Source organism: Camelus ferus, chromosome 1, assembly GCF_009834535.1.
Source record: "Camelus ferus isolate YT-003-E chromosome 1, BCGSAC_Cfer_1.0, whole genome shotgun sequence".
In the NCBI taxonomy this organism is placed as follows: domain Eukaryota; kingdom Metazoa; phylum Chordata; class Mammalia; order Artiodactyla; family Camelidae; genus Camelus; species Camelus ferus.
This window is the reverse complement of record NC_045696.1, coordinates 49673088-49692039: the sequence shown is the minus strand read 5'-3', so window position 1 is coordinate 49692039 and position 18952 is coordinate 49673088.

Below are 18952 nucleotides of genomic sequence, written 5' to 3'. Positions count from 1 at the left end.
TCATCTATGGGCTGATTTAAATGAGCCAAAAATTGAGAACATTCAAGTAAAAAAACCTTCAAAATAATGTAGCACTTAAGGGATTATTTAAAAGAAGGTGTGGTTTGTATTTTCCTCCAATGAAAAATGCTTGTTTATCTAATACAACTACCTAATGTTACTGTAAGCATTTTCTGGTACAATTGGTTTCATTAAGAGTTCAAAAAGATGAACCTAAATGTCCATTGACAGATGACTGGATAAAGAAGTTGAGGTATATTTATACAATGGAATACTACTTAGCCATAAAAATGACAACATAATGCCATTTGCAGCAACATGGATGTCCCTGGAGAATGTCATTCTAAGTGACATAAGCCAGAAAGAGAAAGAAAAATACCATATGATATCCCTTATATGTGGAATCTTAAAAAAAAAAGAAAAATGAACTTATATATAAAACAGAAACAGACTCACAGATAAATACGGACTTGTAATTGCCAGGGGGGAGGCAGTTGGGAAGGAATAAACTGGGGGTTTGAGATTTGCAGATACTGACTGGTATATATAAAATAGATAAACAAGTTTATACTGTATAGCACAGGGAAATATATTCAATATCTTGTAGTAGCTCATGGTGAAAAAGAATGTGAAAATGAATATATGTATATTCATGTATGACTAAAGAATTGTGCTGTACACCAAAAATTGACACAACATTGTAAACTGACTATAACTCAATAAAAAAATTAAGTTAAATTTTAAAAAAAGAGTTCCAAAAAATGAGAATCTTTTGAAACTAACATTTTAGTGTCTCTCCTTTTGATGGGGTAAGAATCTCCACATATTACCAAAATAGAAATATATTGACAGAGTAAAGAATCTGGATTCAGCTTATCAGAGAAAATCTCAGCCATTTGTATGTTTGTTGTATTGTTTGACACTGATTTGTGACAAAAACCTAGATTATGGAAATTCATGGGCATAAGCAAGTCTTTTCCTTTTCTGTTTTCTCACCTAGGCATTATTGACACTAAAGCTAAAAATACTTCTTGGAAGTACACCACAGAATAGCCATTCTTTGAATTTATGGATTAAATGTTAAGTTTTTAGTGTGAACAGGCGACTCCATCAAAATATGGTTCAGAAAGGTAAGGAGTCTAGAAATAGAAACATAAGGAAAAAATCTCCCTTGGTTTCCAGAACATGTAGGCAGAATGAATGATTTACGCAACTATGACTAAACAGGCTAAACTGCTCTGTGGCTTTTTCCCCACGTTGTATGTACTCTACATCGGCCACTGAAGTTTGTATCTGTTAGAATACTGTCAACCACAAGTCTATCAAATTAGTTTAAATCATATAGAAAGTCACCGCCTCATATAACTGGACATCCTAGACTGAGTGGGCTTCAGCACTTGGACTCAGACGCATTCATCCCTGAGCTCTGCTGAACACAAGCTTCCTTTTAAGGAGAGTTGTCCTCATAATTGTTAGATATCTGCCTGCTGCAGACAGGGCTCCATGCATTTTTCTTCCACTTCCGCTGTAAGGGAGACTTGCTTCCTGTCGAGTCCCCTAAGAGCAAGGAAGCTTTTCCCCAGAAATATCTAGCAGAAGCTCTTTGAGCCCCATCAGTCTGATTTGGGTCACATGCTCATTTCAGAGCCAATCACAAGAAAAAATTAATGCAATAACCGTTTAGTCTATCAGGCCACTGAAGGACATGGACTGTGTTAGAAAAGGATGGGTATCTAAAGAAGTATCACAGTCTGGCGGAAAGGAAGAAAAGAGAGTGAATGCTGTAGGCCCCCAGAAATGTCTGGAGTTCCCAGGAGGAACACGGCTAGACAGTAAGTACTATGACATGAACACACAGTAAGATTGGACATTGAAGCTACCAAATGAGACATACAGAAGATCTAGTTATAAGAAGATGTACTGACCCTGATTCCCCAAGGCCCCCGTGGCTTACAGTGTGCCTGTCATGCTGTTTTTGGTCCAGACTGCCAGGAGGAAATGTGCAGCTCAGCAAATGGGTTGGAGCATGAGAGGATACTGCTAAGGATTTCTTTTTTCTTCACTTCTCAAGGAGAGAATAGAGCATGGTTATAAGTTGTCTGCAAAAAGGGAAGTAATTGGGCAATGATTCTGTGAAAGCTCTGCTCTCAAGTGTTATTTATGTTCGGGCTTTTTGCATCAGATACATGTGCTGACCCTGCGATGTGTGCGGGACTTAGAGTCGTGAAGATGATGAGACAGTCAGTAGCCAGCTTCTCGCGTCTCAAATGTGATATTTGAGTCTGAGGGAAAGCAAGACTCATAGCCCAGATCGGTTTTTTGGAGAGAAAAGTATTTTCTAAGTTTTTTTCTTTCCTTCTTTTGGTTTTCTTTAATATATTAAGAGGTAAGGCTTGATGGATTTGATCACAGACTTTAGAAGAGGGGTATCTGAGTCAGGTAGGAAAAGGAAGTGAGGAAAACTTGACCCTTTGGGTCCTGCTTGATTGTCAGGAGAAGAAAGAAAGCAGGCAGTCAGCTGTGTGCCCTGAACTCCGGGGAGTGCAAGGTGATGTTGGGGGTGTGTGGGGCAATGTCAGAGCGAGGAGAACCCACAGGGTCTGTCCTGCTTCCTGTTTGGGATGCTGGAAGAAGGCTCCCTCACAGGACCCAAGACATCTCAGCTCTATCCTGGGGTGGTGTGTTAGTTTCCCGGGGCTGCTGCAGCAAATCCCTGCAGACTGGGTGGCTGTAGCACTTAAACCATGGCAGACATTTATTGTCACGGAGTTCTGGGGGCCAGAAGTCCAAAATCAAGGTGTTGGCAGGGCCACGCTCCGTCTGAAAGTTGTGCATGAGCTGCATCCTTTCTTCTGGCAGCTGCTGGCAGCCCTTGGCTTTCTTTGGCTTCCAGCTGCAGCATTTCAATCTCCACTTCTGTTCTCACATGGCCCTCTCCCCTCACGTGCCTGTCTCTTTGTGTCTCTGTGGCTCTTCTTATAAGGGCACCAGTCATGTTGGATTAAAGGTCCACCCTATTCCTGTATGACTTCATCTTAAATAATTACATCTGTAACGACCCTATTTCCAAACAAGGTCACATTCTAAGGTACTGGGGGTTAGGACTTCAAATATCTTTTTGGGGGGATCACAATTCAACCCTTAACAGGTGGCCCCATAAAAGTAAAAGTGGTGCAGACTAGACAGGGACAGGCCTGGAATTTAGCTTTTTTCCCAAATAGCATAGACAGACTCAAAAACTCCCACTTGCCCCTGGGGGGCGTGGGTAGTGGTGGTGAATTGTGCTGAAAATCAGCAAGTAGGGGCAAAGTGGCTCTGGGCTACAGAGCCAACACCTAAACTTGGAACCATTAGGGAAGAACAGTCAGACCTCTGGGGGGATGCACAGCATCACTGAGGACTGAGGAAGGATTAAGTCATCAGGAGAAATTCCTGGGCCCAGACTAGCTGACAGAACAGACTGCAAATTATGAATTACACCAGCTGTGATCTTCAGTCGCAGATGCCAACAGAACTGTCAGTCCCGGGAGCAGCTGAGATCAGCAACCCCCCCCCCCGAAGGGACCCCACGAAGACTCAGGCAGCACAGCATAGCTCCTTGAACTGTGCCTCCTCTCAACCACCTCGAGCTATGGGAGCCACATGTCTACACTCACGTGTCATCTTGGAGATTAATAGGGGAAGGAAGTTGGGCTCTGAAAGACTGAGTATTTTTGTGAGTAATCCAAGCTGAGACCAAGCTAAAGAGGCAGATGAAACTACTGGATTGAACTATATCTCCACCCCCTCTCCCACTGCACCCGCCCGCCGTCTCACCACACACACACACACACAGACACACACACACACACACACACACACACACACACACACACACACACACACACACACACGCTGCTACCCAGAGGAAAGGGGGCTGGTGAGGAACAACAGACCAGTCACATTTCTCAATCTAAAAGACATTTTCTTTACATCGGCATACGTTCTCCCTTATGTAATGACAGGTCGTTCTAAGGATCTGAAATGTTCGTGCATACTGATTGTGATTTCACATTTGTCTCCAACTAGGTTTGCTGTGAATGTATTTGTCCCTGCAGCTGTAAATAGACAGGCCTTTGCTAGGTTTATGAAAGGCTGGTGGGCTCTGGTCAGTGTGGAGCTAAGGGCTGGTGAGAAAGCTTCGTGCAAACTCTACTCCACAGTTCCAGACTGGCTACTCTGATACTGAGCAGGACTCTGTGGGGTCCTCCCTGGTGCACATCTTTCCTGTTCCCTGTTTCTTGTTTGTAGAACATAGGTTTCATTCAGCCTCCTTGACCTTCACTGAGCTCCAAAGGGCAGATTCAAGCAGTTGCTAATCAGGGAAGGGGGAGAATGCAGAAACAAAGAACAGTCAAGAAACAGTAGTGCAGCCTTGGGGCAGGGTCCTGTTTACCAAGGCTTGCCCCCAGGATCATACCCCTGCTCTGCCCTCAAATAGAAACCAATTACTCTTATTTAAGTCTCAGGAGGAAAAAAAAAGAAACAAGAACTGGTTATAACCTGCAAAGCCCAAGACGGTGGAGGATCTGACTTCCAGAGGACCTTTAGTCTCATTATATTGTCACTGTAATGTATTAGCATGTTAAGTGACACACCCACCAGCGCCATGACAGTTGATGATTGCCATGACAACAACCAGAAAAGCCCACGTACAAAGATGGAAAACAAAGGCAATCAGCTCCAGCATACCTGGAACAAGGACATGATGATGGAAGCCTCCCATAAAAGTCCACGTGGCCCGAGCCACAGCTGGAGCTGTCTCTACCAGTCATCCTGCTGATGGCTCCCTGCTAGAGCACTTTATCCTCGTTAGAGCACTTTCTTTCCTTTTCCTCTTTTGAGCAATCAAGTGGCTTTGTCCCTCTGCCTCTGTGGCTCAAATTCTTTCACCGTCCATGACAAGGACCCACACTTTGGTGGGCTTCCTAATTTATGAGCCCCTCTGTCCACTAACAACTCTAAAGAAGACTTAAGATAGGTAATGATCTGCCTTAAACTCTATCAACAGACATACACTTCCACAACTCATCCCACAATAGATACCTTTTCTATAAGCATTGTGATATGATGCTGCTGTATTTCAAATTTCTGAGTTGAGTTAATTCAGATGAAATACTATCCGGAAATCTCTAAAAACATAACAAGCATTCTCTCAGGGATACCAGGCCTGGGGTGCAAGTGAGGTACAGATTACAGAACATTCATTCCATATCTCAGCCCTCCTTCATGGGAACTGTTGGAATTGCAGCTCTTTGAATCATGAATTCTGGCCTGAAGTGGAGGGGATAATTAGGATCTTTCACAACTCCCATGTTCCTCCTGGTCCCTGAGGTCACCCAGCTCATAGGCTATTTTGGAACTTGCCCCGGCTGAGCACTCCAGCATCACCTGGTGATCCCATGTGCCATTACTATTACTACTGCTGCTCCTTGGGCCATCTGACACAGCCATCATCTTGGAGGCTCCTCCCAGGAATGCAAATTGCTTGCCACCTTGAAAGCCCTTCCTTTACTCTCATAGTATCCATTACAGAAATCTGTTATTTTACTTAACCAGGTGTATAGTATAATTATGTGAATTTTTTTTTCCTCCAGGGGTAGACAGCAAGTTCTTCAAGACACAGGGACGATGTCTTTCACTTCCTAGTCGCAGTACCGTGTCTGATATGTAGTATGTGATCAATTAATGAAGAAAAGGATAAATGAAAGAGGAAGAATTTTGGCTACTTTTGGTGTTGGTGCCTGTCACTGATTTGGACCAAGGAAGAGAGATAAGAGTGAGGAAAGAGCTCAAGTCATTAACTTGATCCCTCAGACTTCCTCTTCTGCAACTCACCAATCTTTCCTAGAGCTCATTGGAAAAGATACTGTCCCTTAACTTTGATCTTTCTAGTTGGATTGTCACTATAAAGGGATAAATTTCCACTCTTTAGAATAAAGTGAGAAAATTCCAGAAACTGGAGGTGTCTTGGAAACCATCAAAGGGATTTTCAGTCCTGAGAGTCAAGACGACTTTGTCCATCCACTGAAAGCTCCTGAGTTTCCTGACACTCCTGGGACTGAGGGGAGTCTGAGCTGTATCGCTTTTACACCTGCCTTTTACTTTTCCACAAAGAAAACTGCTGCTTAAATCCTGGCAAAATGAGTAGTTTCCAGTGGACCTTATGCAGGACGTTTCAACTTTCTGAATCTTAATCTTACCTTTAAATAGGGGAAAATGACACTTCCTGCCTTGTATTTAGAATTAGCAGTAATGTATACATAGTGTGTCTGGCAGAAATATAGTTGGTGTGAAATCCAAGCTATTATTATTGTACTTAATATTTTTACTTTGCATCTTATAAATTTCTTTCTCTTTTCTTCTCTGGTTAGTTTATATTGAACAGATGGCATATAGCCCCTGTGACTTCTGATTTGAGTGTCTATAAAGTATGGTAAATTTTATTTGGAATCTTAGAATCCTTAGTGAATCCAGATTGTTTATATAGATAGAAAAATATTATTTCCCCCATTTCGTATTATCTCCCTCACTATATATATTCCCCCTTCAGTTGCAAAGTACAAAAGAAACAGAGAACAGCACCATGTGAGAAACTAATACCTAAATTTACTACCTAAGGTTCTGGCTTCAAAAATGGACTGGAAAGGTAATCAGTGCAGTTATAAGTAACCTGGCCTGCTTTTATTTATGGGGTTTGACATAGCTCCCCAATTTGCCGAATATAGGATTTCCTAACAACTGAAATTCAAACTCTTCCTGTGGAAACGTGGTCCCACCTAGTAAAGCAGTTAGCCCTGGAAGTGGTATGTCTTTTCAGGACTGACATTTTTGCCTGCCAGCAGTTGAATGGAAATAAAACCTATAGTGTGTGACCATTAGACAGCCCCCTGGGCCTCCTCGAGGTTACTGGTATTTCCCTAGGTAAATCAAGATGGATGTATTCAAATTTAACTTTAAAAAAATGTGACAGCACTTGGCAAACAAGGTCTTGTTTTTAGCATCATCACTGCTGTTGCACCTAAGAAGATATGCACTGTCACGGAGCCTACGAGGGTTAATTTTGTGTCAACTTGGCTAGACTATGAGATCCAGATATTTGATCAAACACTGGTCTGGATGCTGATATGAAGATTTTTTTAAGAGGAGATTAACATTTCAATGAGTAGACTTTGAGTAAAGCAGCTTCCCCTTCATAATGTCAGTGGGCTTCAGCTAATCAGTTGGAAGTCTTAAGAGAAAAAAGACAGACATCCCCTGAAGAAGAGGCGATTCTGCCAGCAGACTGCCTTTGGACTTGAGCAGCAGCTTCAGTTCTGCCCTGGCTCTCCAGGCTGCAGGCCTGCCCTGCAGAATTTGAATTTGCCAGCCTCTATACTCATGTGAGCCAAATTCTTAAAATAAATCATAAATATTTATTTGTTTTATAATAAAATAAATCATATATATATATGCTGAGTCCTTCCTCAAGGACCCATCTGGCCAGACCTGGAGCCCTTGAAACCAGTGGCTGTTTCTTGGTGGTACTCTGCCCACCTGGCTGGTGATATGGCCATCTGTCTCAACGGTACTTATCTCCACTTCCTGCCCTTAGGCCTCCTTCCTGAACCTGTGACACCCCTTGTTCTGGTTCCTGAGACAGCCTTGTGGTAGGTGTTCCCCAGAGCAGGCTTATGCCTGCTGTTCTGGGGGGCAAGGTGGGGACAAGACTGTGGCCCACAAGTGTGTGTGTGTGTGTGTGTGTGTGTGTGTGTGTTTGTGTGTGTGTGTGTATACATATCTTATGTATAAAATCTCAAATATTCTATTTCTCTGGAGAACCCTAATACAGAGTCTTTATACATTCTCCCTTTGAAAACATAGAAGAGCCAATCTCTAGGATACCCTAGCCTAGTGCCTTGGGTCTTAGAAGAACTGAGTCTGGCCTGGCCTGGAAAAGGCATATGAAATTCATTAAGATGGTAGGACATCGGTTTCTTTGTGTCCTATCTTGGAAGTGTTGCTGAAAGCAGACCTGATTTGGCTTAGAATTCCACTAGACGCTCAGAATCATTGGGGGTCCTAAGAAAAGATCCACAAGGAGACTTTCTTTGAGGTCTCCAGGAAAGGAGAACTTCAGAGACTATCCTTGAAATAACTCTGGTTCTGAAACTGTACTCGCTAAGCTAACATATTTTGGCTACTGAGATCTGAAGGCAGAATCTTAAGTAGAAGTCTAAGGGGTCTGAGAATTCTAAATTTGGACCTTATTTTCCAGGTAGTTATGAAGGTATTTTTATCAAGGAAGACAGAACATATCTATTTAACAATTTTTTAGCTTTGTGTTTAAATTTAAGATATTTAGACATAGGGTATTCATTTGTACTCTTGACCATCTGTATCAATCATTGCAAGAGTGAAGGAATTTATGACTCAAAGGTTTAGACTAGCTGATCACTCGGTCCCCATGCCAATTCCTATTCTACATGTAGTTGTTAGAGGCAGAAGAATATGATCAGACTTTCTCTAGAGAGCTCAAGAAAAACAAAAAGGAGCAACCTCAAGCCACTGGGGCAAGGATGGTTTGATCTTAGTCCAAGTTTCCTTTGGTTAGACCCTTGGCCACTGCTTTTCTGCAAAGCTTCATAATCACTAATGCCTGAGAGATATTTCATACCATGACAGATGTGGTTGCTAAATTATGTCTAAGCCCTCACCAACCTTGCTTCGTTTCCAGCTCAATAATTTATTTGATAAATATAGATGCATCTTGAAAGTTAAATTCACAGACCCTATTGAGGTTCATTTATCTTTGGGGTACACAGATGAAAAAAATCAAAGTGAGCTATGGTAGGATAGTGGGGTATCTTCTAAAGGATAAACAACATAAGGGTTGAGAAAATAGTGGGTTTGTTTCCTGAAAGGAAGTATATTATGTCCATAAAGAATGTCCTAATTAAAACTTTGGTTTTATGGACGTTTTAGGCAGTTTCTCAAAATTCCCTATTATATAAATTCTCCAAAGAAGAACAAACAAACTAGAATTTTGAATAAAGCTCTCCTGTACCCAGTGTCACCCAGATGGGAAGCAGTCATTGAAGGGTATACCTCTGGCTATGCCATACATTAAAGTGGAGATAGGCCTTTCACTTCGGGTGATTCCACGTGAAAGAGACTAAGTGGCCTTGAATTCAGATGGGTTATCTAACCCGGTTTTTTACAGATTTTCTTGCAGAACAGTGAGTTGAAATTCTACCTTCCCGAAGTTAAGAAGATGAATTACTGTGAACTAGGGTTCATGAACATTGGAAATTATATTGGAAGGGAAGAGCAACAAGATTTGTAAAATAAAACTAACTTTGAGGAAAGAAAGCATGCAGTCTAGTGACCAAAGTTCAAGATGTAAAGGGAGGATTGTGGCACAGCATGGAGCTGATGCCAGAACTTCCTCAAGATTTTACCAGTCTGCACTGCTGTCAGTCTGGTAGAATATGACATAAAAGAGATGCAACTGTAGAGCCTTACTGCTTGGTACCACTGCAGCACTAGCCAGGCCTTGGCTGGCAAGGACATTACTACCAAAAAATGTTAGACTTTGTGGGACACAACTTCAGTAGTGACAGTGTGTGATACTGAGAAAACCTGGCCACAGTGATCCAGTGAGACTCGTACCTTAGAGAGTAGAAGCAAGACTGGCCCACTTGGGACTAAAGTCAGCCCCTAGATTTCTTGGATAATGGGGTTAAGTAGGAGACTTGAGAGTTGATGCTATTGGGAGAAACTGGACTCAGTACTAATAGCCCAGGTTGGGGGAGAAGGTAAAGTAAGAAACAAAAGAAAGTGGACAAAGAAATTATGTGAGCATATCTTGTGAATGTACTTGTACTGAGTTTAGAAAGTAGACTACATCATTTGTTTAATATATAGCCTCCAAAGATCTCATTTCCCTGGTCTCACAAAGGCTACCACATGTCCATTTGCAAGGCCACTACATTTCTCTCTGATACTTTACTGAATAGAAACATAAACACCCACATAGTTAATGTTTTATTTCTTTTCAAGCAAGGCTGGCTTCCCAAAGCCCATTTTCATGAGTCAGCTTGTATTAACAGAAGCCACAACTTTCTACCGAAAGTTTTCATGCAAGAGATCAACCTCAGAGATGAGCATTACTGTATAAATTGAGAAAACCATCACCAAATAAAAAGAAGACACCATAACTTATCAGAGAAAAAATAAAGGTGTAATGGTCTACAAAACTTAATTTGTCTTGTCCTTACTAACTAGAATAATTTATGATCAGCCTATCTTCTCCTTCAAGAGACATTACTAATAAAGTGGGCAAAATTTACTGTCTTTTCTACTCATTCTGAATCAGTTCTCATAACTCAGTCAGCTAAGCAGTGTTGTTAGTAGTGTGTCTGTAAGATTTGAAAAGCTAGGGTCCCTAGCAGTTCAGATATTCTGAGCCTATTCTCGTATGCTGGGGTCCCTCTACCAGGGGAACGTGGTCCTAAACATAGTTGGCTATGAGATAAGATTTTTGGAAAGGTACAATATAAGTGTGAGAAAATATGGGAAAATAATTTCAGTCAAGGGATCCAAATTGTTCTTCAGACTAACTTGAAGAGTAAAGAATTAAAAGCTGGAAGTCGTAAAGGGTTTACATATCCTTAGAAAATGACCATCCCAATGATTCACTTTAAGCACCAAAAAATGATAAAGAGCAGCAGCTATGCTAATTTTAAATAACGACAAAATAACAAGCCCATATCAAGCACTTTCTATGTGTTGGGCACTGTGCTTAGTTTATAAACATATACAAAATATATGTAATATATTTATATATAGTATATTACATATAACTATATATCTATACATAGTATATTATATATGTTTATATGTATAGCTTACAAATATAAATATATTTACTTAAATATATATGTACATATGTATGTATATATTGTGTATTGTGGATATGTAATTGTTTCAAACTAATAAGCAGTAAAACCAGCCCATGCCCTTAACCTATAAACAACTCTTGAGCTTTGCCATTTTACATATGGTTCGTAAAAAGAGAAATTGGCTTTTCCTTCTCCTTTATGACTATGAGACAGCTGGTGTGGAACCTTACTCGTATCTTGCATCGAAGAAATGCTAAATGAATTGTTCTTCTTGTGCATAAAATATCAATGTAGCAAACTCAGCATCATGGGGTACAACGGGAAAATCTGTTTTCTCATCTTATTCTAAGGACCGCTCTAACCTGCTCATAGCTCTTCATCTAGAACTAGATACTAGACAGTTTTTCTGAAACTTTAGTTACTCATTTGCATCCTTCATGATCTTTGCCATACCATATATTACCTGGACCATTATTTTGCTTTAAATCAACTTACTGTTTAACATTTAGATATTTAATAAAAGGAAATGTTATATCAGTATATATACTAAATCAAAGAAAATAATAAAGGTAAATAAACAAGAAGTTACAGAATTCATTCCACTCCAGTTAAATACTGTTGCTTGAGAAAGCTGTAGCCTGAAACCTACTCTCTCTTTATTAAAAAAAAAAAGACAGGTTGGGAAGTGCTAAGCAGAGTGCTTGGATGGTGGTGGAAGACACCCAGCACCGTTCTGAGACTTACTCCTTGATGTAGTCAGAAAGCTTGAAAGAGGAATGGAAAGAATGTCACTTTGTGACTCATTGTTATTTCATGCCACGTGAGGATGCCATTTAAAATCCTCTCTCAAGGTCAACAGCAAGTGCCTTACATTCTGGGAATCATTGACGTGAACCTATTATTCATTAACTTGAAGTGTTGGTTATTTAAGCCAAAGGCTCGTCACAAATTACTCCAGTTACACTTGGTTAGGTACCAATTTCTGCACTAGATTTTCCAAAGAGCAAAACAGGTTTAAAGTTGAAAAATACCGTTGAGGTATTTTTCAGGTGCTGTGAAAAGAGGCACATCCATTTAATGGGACTTGAAAGGTGGTGACAGCAGAGTTCTGCCCTAAGAGCCCCAGGCACTTTTCTCAGCCCAGGTATATGCTGCCTTTGGCCAGGATTCTCAAGCTTTATGTGCCTAAGAATAGTGTAAGGAGCTTGTTAAAATGTGAATTCCCAACCTCACTCTTACAGAGTTTGACTTGGAAGGTCTGGAGTGAGGCATCTGATGATTCCGATGTGAGAGGTAGCAGAATGATACCCTGAAAGGTTCCAAGTTGGGAGTTGGTAGTCAATTGGTGGGGATGGAACTGGTGCTCTGAGCATAGGTCAAAGGGATGGCTCAGGGGTAAGGAGAAACAGGAACTGAGAGGTGGAATCCTAGACAAATACGGTCTTGCCTTTAAACGGGCTTGAAAAGCTGTCTTTTACTACAGTGAGAAAAAAATCAGGCTAAAGAGAAGGGTCTCAAGGGACTCAAGGTATTCATGCACTAATGTATACTGATCTAGAAGGCTTCTTGACCTAAAAAATGTTCAGGATAAAGTAATAGGTTATCTTCCGCTGCAGTCGAAAGGAAAACACAGTTTAGATTAATGTTTGGAATAGAAGAGTGAATATTTAGTGAGAGGGTCATCACATTATGCTGAGGTGTTTGTATTTCCTTACAGTTTACCGTAAATTTCTACAAATAACAACAACCTTGGTGTTTGGTGCTTTATCTATTTGAGCATAAGATCAACCCTGAAATGTAGGGATTGCAATTCCAGTTTTACAGATAAAGAAACTGAGATTCTGAAAGGTAAACCTGCCCTAAGTTACATAACTGTTTCTCTTTATGATTATTTTAGAAAATGTTTTCCTAGTGATTAATTTGTATTTAGGTAGCTGTTGGAGGATTTAGTTCTATTTTTAATAGAAGCAGCATAATTGGGCCGGGAAAGCAGGCTTAGCTTGGCTTCTTCTCATCTCAGTTATATGAGCTGCACCCCTTTCAGACCAAGGGGATGTGGCTCAGCAATTCCCTCCGTGGGGCAGAGGCTTGTTCCAACAGGAGGAGATAAAAAATCACACGTGTTGATGAGATCACTCTTAAAAACACAATGAGCAGACATCTGAGTGCTGTCATGTCCTGTTCCGCAACAGTGTCTCCAAACTTTAGGCTGGTCTCACCCACTTCCTAAGCCAGTCATGACCAAGCCCTACCCATGAGAGGGCCCCTTGGGACAGATGAACTTCACCTCTTTCCCACATGTTTTCTGAGGTTCTCACTTCCATTACGTTATTCTGATCTGAGCGGCAGCTGGTTTGATGTGCCCCCTCTTCTCAGCGGTTCACACCTCTCCTCATGGCTGGCCCAGAAAGACCACGTCCATGTGCTTGTCATGAACATTCATGAGTGATGACAACGTGCTGTGCATCAGTCACTCATTCACTTATCCGTTCATTTATTGACTGCTACTGGTGCCAGACTAGGTCATGTGGTGGGGATGTCACGGTGTCCCCATTTCTGCCCTCAGGGAGTTTAGAGTCTACTAGAGAATGTTAAATAAGTAGTAACAACAGAGTTACAGGGGCTGTGAAAGAGGAGGCTATGAGGTCATACACCAAAGGCACAGGTGGAGATGGAGGGGCATTTAAGCCAAGACCTGAACACCTGAACAACGAATAGTAAAAGTTAACCAGACCGGGGAAGATTTGTAGGAGGAGAACCCTCTTTGCAGACAACAGTAGCATGGGCAAAGTGTCTGTGAGGGAGGCATAGAGTGCAGTTTTATCAACTGTCATGATTTCAATCACCACTAATAGGCTAACAAGTTCCAAAAACCCATTTCCAGCTCATATGTCTCTCATCACATTTAAATGTTGAATGATTCCCTAGGAAGCTTTGCCTGTACATTAAAATCTTTCTCTAAAATAGGAGTAGATGATTTTGAGTCATGAATTGAGTGGGGAACATCCAGGTGGAAAGGTAGGCTTTTATCCCACTATTTCAGTCAACCCTGAGGAATGGATTTCACAGCGGATATACCATGACAAACTGCATTTCTTGAGCTGTCCATTCTCACCCCTCAACCACCTCCTTTTGTCATATTATTCATTTATGACCATAGATTTTGAAGTATTTCTGCTAATGTTTGTGTTCTTTCCTTCCCCTTCTTTAAGGGTTAAACCAAGGGGATTGGTCTCCCTTGGTTTTCAACCTCTATTTCCCCTTGGCTAAGTTTTCATCTGGTGTCCTTGTCTGACGTTCAGACAGCTTTCCTTAACTTTAGCAAGTTCTCAAGCTCTTCCCTTTTTGTGTGAAGATGGTGAGGCTATTTCTTCCTAACTCATGCTTTTAGCTTTCAGGGAAGGACCTAGATATGCGTGAAGTCTTATACCATCCTTGCCTCCCACGACTCCTTGGATCACGAATGAACGTGTGTTTGTTGGGTCAGAACTTCTAATTCTTGTATCATTTTGGCTAGTGGTTCTGTCTTGAATGTTCTCTCTTGTTTTTTAAAAGATTTCCTTTGTTCCTACTGACCTAGTACCTATAATATTATTTAAGCGGTTCTTTGTTAAACTCATTTTGAAAGAAAATAGCATTATAATAAATGAAAAACCAGTATCACTTGCAATAAATAGATTATCTAAAAATAAATACAAGGAAAACAAGGTCACTATTTAATTAGTGACACTTAGAAACTGTGGGCTAGAAGTCAGTAATGTCATGCAATGAAAGATTAATAACCATTAGAGAGGGGAGAAAAACAAATTGGCACCTAAACCCAACTTTCTGCTTTGTGATGTTATTTTGTGCACTGTCCTTTGTCCTTTATGACCCCAAAGCAGCCTGTCACTTGGTCATGTATTCTACCTTTTGAGAAACACTGGTCTGGGCCATGTCCTCACAGCTGGGCTGTGAATAGATGTGTTTGAAGCAGACTTCTGTTCATTTCAGGCTGGCCTAATGTGGGAGGCCAATTAAGATCTCCCTTTGAGCAAAATACAGAACATCTTGAACAAAATATACAGAATAAGAGGCAGCCCCTTAAGTGGATGGTGAGTAGAGCAACCATATGCGTTGAGTTGTCTGAGACAGACCTGGTTTAGTGCACCCTTTCATTTGCAAAAGCGTCCCAGATTAGATGATAAATTATATATTCACCCTAATTAAGTGACTTAAATATCACACTCACATAATGAATCATGGGTTGCAGAATACATTACTTCTTTATTCAGTTCAAAAACTAATGGCAAAGCAGAGAAAGTCCAAACCAGGTTGGGGGCCTCACATGTGCTTTATAGCTTTTCCAATAGGTTTATAGTTATTAGCAATTTCTGGCATTCTTCCACTTTTTTCCCCTTTAGCTGTTCTTTCCACCTCTTTATGTAATTTCCAATTTTATATACCATGCTATGTTTTGGACTTTCAATCAAAACATTTACATGCTGGTAGAAGAAGAAACTTGTCATAAAAACATAAAGCCTGATAGGTTAGCTTGAGCCTTAAACCATATTTTTTTCCCTCTCACTTATTTTATATTTGTAAAAGATTAACTAAAGACCAAAAGGAGAGGAAACTGAAATATTCTGAAAATACCACTTCCTTACTCCCTTTCCAAAAATTTCTGAGCCACCAAAACATGAAAAAAAGTCTTGTACACTTTTTAATACTTGAGCAGAAAGTTTCAACATAGCAGAAATCCTTTCACTGAAATCTGCTACAAAATACCATGATGTGCTAAAGCACTGGGCTAGACTTGGATCATTGAAGACTAGGTCTCTTCTTCAGAGTCGCTCCAAGTCTAATGAGTGATCATTATGTAAATAAGCATCACAAAGCCACGCAATAATATCATTAGAGAAGCTTCCGGCCAGGCTTTGTACTCTTTCTCACAGCTCTAGGGCCATTTACCTCATTTCTGGATTATGGCTATGAAGGCTGCCCCACTTTTTCCCTCTCACCAGTCTCTCTAAGTGTTTGGAACACAATTTAAAAATAAACAGAAACTGTAAAAAATTAACTTGTCTGACCCTGTATTCATTAACTTCCTCTCCGGATGGTCAAAGGCAAGTGGTATCTGATGGATCACCAATCTGAATCTTTCCCTCTGGGACCTGTCTCCATGAACTTGCTTAGAACAGTGAGGGGCAAAACCAGGCAGCAAGTGACCATCCTAGGATGACTCCAAGTGAGTGAACTCTTATTCTAAGCCTAGAGATGGACTCATAGAGCAGAAGAGACCAAATGAGGATGTCCTAATGAGTTCATTATTCCTCCCTCCTGCATTCGTTCCTTCTAAAGTTGAGCAGCTCCATAATCCATAAACTTTGGAATTGGAAAAAATCGGTTCCCTGGTCCTTCCACTGGATCATTGAATGAATCTGGGTTTCATTACACAACTCAGACATCATGTGTTTGTGCAGTCCTTCCCCCTTCCTCTTCCAGAGTGCTGCTCTTATAAAGGACTAGCTTTTGTGCTCACTGTAGCTTTCATAGAGACACAGTCCATGTACAGCATACCTCCCTTCAAGAAAACAGTCTTAAGTTCTGTTCATATCACCTGAAAATAAATGCTGATCACAGAAAGATGCCCTGGACACCCAAATGACGTTCTAAATGATCGGGAACATCCTAGAAGAGGATATAGCGTTAAAAAAAGAAAAAAACCTATCTGACCCAAAACACATTAGTGACCTTGGAAATGGAATTGGACATAATGGACAGTCAGAGACCCTTGTTTCTTACCCGAGGACTGGAATCCAGGTTCTGAGAACTCAGAGGGACATGGTTGGTGGTAGGGTGAAAAGGAAGAGAGCAGAGAGAGCCGAAGGAGTATGCCCAGTCTATCGCCTTAGGGCATTGTTTTGAACATAAAAATGAAAGTGGAAAATCACTAGCCTTCACTGGATGAAGGCTGCAAAAATGAATACTGCTCAGGCATCATTACTTCCTCTCTCTCCTGGACTTTGTCACAGTGGTGTGGTCCAGTGTGCTTAGAGTGAGCAAAAGATGTTTGTTTTTAATAATTCTGTTGGAGCTAAAGGGTGAGGAATGCAGGCCTAATATCACACTTTACTAGCTTGAGTCTGAGAAGCATAAACTCATAGGATCTGCCAGGCGGAAGGATTTTAAAGATCATCGGTGTTTCTCAACATGTGTGGGGGTGGGGAGGAATCTTCACTGTCTTTATCGCAATCAACAGGCTGCCAGTAAATAAAGCAGATTCCTGGGTCCTGCCACAAAGCTACAGAATCAGATTTGGGGGGGGGGGCATGGGTGACGGGTAGTTACAGATCAGAAAACCTACACATTAAATAAACTGTCCAGCTAATTATTATATACATTAACGTGTGAGACTCACTGGCTTAATCCACCCCCTTATTTTACTAATAAGGAAACTGGGCCACTTCTCCAGCCAAGCTAACTGGTGGCAAAATGTGGATGAGATTAGAGTTCTGACCCCAGTCCAAGACATTTGCTTTATGATTTGATGGATAGATTCAGACTCTCCTATCACAGAGCACATCTTGTTTGCAAAGTTTCCCGTTTTGCAGGTACTTTGATTTTATCAGTAGGCTGCTAAAAGGTGTACATTCTTGCAAGAGGCTTTAACTTGCTAGACCAGTTGCTTAAATCCCCCTGCAAAATACCCAGATGACTCAGGATGAGACAGCCTCTGGCTGAGTCTCTTCATGCAGCCAGATTCCTGTTGGCTCCACTCTGCTGCATGGTAACCACAGAGGTACAGCTGCTTTTACAGCAAGGAGAAGTCTGCCCTGGGGGCTTCAAGGGATGTGCCCTTGAGCCATTTGCCCAGGAAGGCAGCTCCTTGAAATCTCCTATGTGTTTTCTCACAGAGCTATGTTGGTGCAGAAACAACTGTCCACACCTGTACAGGCTGAACGCATTTTCAAACCTTATCTCCCAGTACATTATTTATTTACAGCGACCCCCCCCCCAATCCATTGTTTCAGTTACTCGCCGTTTCAGTTACCTCTGGTCACCTGGTGATTCTAGAAATAAACAATTCACAAGGTTGAAACTGCGCGCTGTTTTGAGTAGTGTGATGAGATCTTGTGCCTTCCTATCTGCCCCGCCTGGAATATGAATCAGCCCTTTGTCCAGCATACCCCGCCTGCTAGTCACTTAGTAGCCACCAGGTTATCAGATTGGCTGTCGAGGTATCGCAGTGCTTGTGTTCAAGTAACCCTTATTGTACTTAACAATGGCCCCAAAGCTCAAAAGCCACAGTGATCTGGTAATTTTGCCAAAGAAAAACCGTGAAGTTCTCCCTTTAAATGAAAACGTGGAAGTTCTTGACTTAATTTTAAAAAATAGTCATATACTGAGGTTGCTAAGATCTATGGTAAGAATGGATCTTCTATCTGTGAAATTGTGAAGAAGGAAAAAGAAATTTGTGCCGGTTCTGCTGTCACACCTCAAATTGCAAAAGCTACAGCCACAGTGCCTAGTAAGTGCTTAGCTATGATGAAAATGGCATCAAATCTACACAGTAAGATTTTTTGACAGAGAGAGACCACATTCATATAACTTTTATTGCAGTATATTTTATAATTGTTCTAGTTTATTATTTTATTCTTGTTACTCTCTTACTGTGCCTGATGTATAAATTAAACATATCATAGGTATGTTTTTATAGGAAAAAACATAGTATATATGGGGTTCAGTCCTAGCCATGGTTTCAGGCATCCACTGGGTTTTTGGAACCTATCCCCTAAGAGGAGGTGGGGGCTCTCCATTTATTTATTTATTTAATACTGGACATCTTTGCAAAATTTATTTTGGACAAAAGTTTCTGTTGTCAAAAATGAGGCATTTGTAAAATGTTGATTTCTGCATTTGGGGACATTCTGTGTGGGTTGCTGGGTCGTGCTACAGACTGGATCATGTTCCCCTAAACTCATATGGTGATGCCTTAACCCTCAGTGTGGCTGTATTTGGAGGTAGGGCTTTTAGAGGTAATTAAGGTT